General features: G+C 40.4%; 1 pseudogene; it reads left to right on the top strand.

Moving 5' to 3' along the window:
- The first annotated feature begins 266 nt into the window (after window positions 1-266).
- LOC133722258 (cytochrome P450 76A2-like) lies at window positions 267-2,366 on the top strand (annotated as a pseudogene).
- Window positions 2,367-2,994: the final 628 nt, after the last annotated feature.

Here is a 2,994-nt window from a genome sequence, read left to right as displayed (position 1 = left end):
CTAATTAATTATATGTTTGACTATAGAGAAGCACATATTGTGCTGAAGATATCTAATATGATTTTGTATTGTTTGAGACAGAATAAAGAACATAATTTGTTTTTAAACTAAGACATCCACCGGCTAACGGATTATAGAGGGGTCGGTTTTTATTTATTTATTATTATTGGATGTGACTAGCGTAATTTAAGCCCCAATCATAGTAGAGTTCTGACACCCATCATGGGACTCGAGTCACTCTACCATGCTTAAACAAATTAAACATGCTTTCAATTTTACTCATAAAATAGAAAATGAGATAGGATATCCAAACGAGCCGGCCAGTTGATCATATGCTCGATCCTATTATAGTGGGAAGGTCATATATATATTAATATGTACCTCCTCCTCGAGTTCCACGGGTTTGTTGACTCGATAGTTTTTTCTCATATAACTTAATTAGCTCATCGACAACCCTTACCCTTCTACTTCATTAGTTTCTTGCTCTCTACATGGAGCACTTGCCCTGGAATTTTCTTGTTTATTTTATCATACCAGCTCTGCTCTTCTTGTTCATCCGCCGGAGATCAAACTCCAGTAACGATCATGAGCTTCCACCCGGCCCACCGGGATGGCCAATAATCGGCAACATGCTCGACCTTGGAGAGATGCCACACAAAACCCTCAACAAGCTGCGTCACACGTTTGGCCCGGTGATATGGCTAAGAATTGGTGCCCGAAACACCATGGCAATCCTCTCCGCCAAATCAGCCACCGAGTTTTTCAAAAACCACGACCTCTCCTTCGCTGAACGCTCCATCACCGAAGGTAGTCGAGTGCTCGACTACCATAAGGGGTCACTTGCTCTGGCCCCTTATGGGTCACACTACCGCTTGTTAAAGCGCCTGTTGACGGTTGACATGTTGACCAACAAGCGTATCAATGACACTGCACCGATTCGGAGAAAGTGCGTTGACAACATGCAGACATGGATAGAAGAGGAAGCCTCTAAACTCCAAGCGAATGGAACATCATCGCGTGGGGTGCACCTGGCTCGTTTCGTGTTCCTCATGGCGTTTAATCTTCTTGGGAATCTCCTGTTGTCTAGAGACTTGGTGGATCCGAATTCGAAAGAAGGGCTGGAGTTTTTCGAGGTGATGAAGGGACTCATGGAGACGAATGGGCATGCCAACATGGCGGACTACTTTCCATGGCTGAGGTGGCTTGATCCACAAGGTGTGAAGAAGAGGATGAAGAAGGATATGGCAAAGGCTCTGAAACTAGCCTCTGGTTTTGTGAAGATGCGCTTGAATGATAGGCAGTTGCTGGGTGGAGAAAAAACTAGGGACTTTCTTGATGTGTTGCTTGAATTTGAAGGCAATGGAAATGATGAACCAGCAAAGATCGATTTCTGACCATGATATCAACATTTTCATACTGGTAAGTTTGTGTTTGGGCTAATTAAGTACTTGTATTCAAATGCATATATATATGTTCACGTGTTGTTTCTTACAATTTTAGCTGTATTTATAAATGTGATGCAGGAAATTTTTTGGCAGGTGCAGAAACAACAAGCAGCACAATTGAATGGGCAATGACCGAGCTACTATGCAACCCGGAGACGCTAATCAAGGCCAAAACAGAACTCAATCATGTGATCGGTCTAAACAGAAAGATCGACGAGTCTGACATTGACAATCTTCCATACTTGCAAGGCATAGTTAAAGAAACACTAAGATTACATCCACCCGTCCCATTCCTCATACCAAGGAAAGCTATGCAAGACACCAAATTCATGGGTTACTTCATACCCAAAAATACACAGGTATTTGTTAATGCTTATGCAATTGGAAGAGACCCAGATGTTTGGATTGATGAGCCTAATTCGTTTAAGCCCGAGAGGTTCATAGGCTCAAAAGTGGATTATAAGGGTCAGCATTATGAGTTGATTCCATTTGCAGCCGGGAGAAGAATGTGTGCTGGTGTGCCGTTGGGTGATAGGATGCTGCACCTTACTTTGGGGTCATTGCTTCCCCAATTTGATTGGGCACTTGATGGAAATGTTACTAAGGAAACTATGGATTGGAATGATAGGTTAGGCATAACAATGAGAAAGTATCAGCCATTAGTAGCTGTGCCTACAAAGTGCTTGGCTAGTTCATTATAGGATCAATGTTGTGATATGATAAGAGTCCAATGTCCTACATACAGGTTGTTTCAGTTAGCTGCTTTCGTTTTCTTGTGCTTGGTTTGTCAAAAAAGTATAGAGCTAGCTTTGTTTATCAATTGAGCGACTTCTGAACATCATGTATAGAACACCGGAATATCTTCAACAGCTGATCGATGTCTCAGAATAATGTTGTTACGGGAAATTATTGTAGCATAAAAAAGGCCAGTTCAATACAGAGAAATCGCTCAATCCATTGGTAGACTATCTTAAAACTAGTCCTACTGCAAATGTGCTACAAAAATTGAGTTTGAGTAGTTATTTGTTATCAAAGATTGCGCGGTATAAGCATATGCTATACCGATCAATCAGCTATAATTAAAAACAACAACAAAAAAATTATACTTTATCTTTTTTTTTTTTTTTTTTTTTTTTAAAACCCCACCCTTGATGGGATACTTTATCTTAATTTGCAATAGGTTTTCATCAATAACGGGTACATATATATCATAAAAGTCAAAAAAGAAAATTATATATTGGCAAATTGTATATATTAAAGGGATAATGACCATTTACACAATTTTAGGATAAAAATTGCCCACTTACTCTACTAAGAGTTTTTTACTCTCATTTACCTAATCTAACATCCAGTGACAGTATTTCCCTTATTTTAATTAATAAATTACATTCAACTCTCTCTCAGACTCTCTCGAGCTCTCTCCCCCCTCCCCTCACCGATTTCTCTCTCTCCTCCCCCCTCACCGATTTCTCGATCTCTCTCGATCTCTCAACTGATCTCAGACTCTCTCTCTCTCTCTCTCTCTCTCTCTCTCTCTCTCTCTCTCTCT

Source organism: Rosa rugosa, chromosome 7, assembly GCF_958449725.1.
Source record: "Rosa rugosa chromosome 7, drRosRugo1.1, whole genome shotgun sequence".
In the NCBI taxonomy this organism is placed as follows: domain Eukaryota; kingdom Viridiplantae; phylum Streptophyta; class Magnoliopsida; order Rosales; family Rosaceae; genus Rosa; species Rosa rugosa.
The sequence above is the reverse complement of the archived record's forward strand: the minus strand, read 5'-3'. Positions and strand labels throughout refer to the sequence as shown.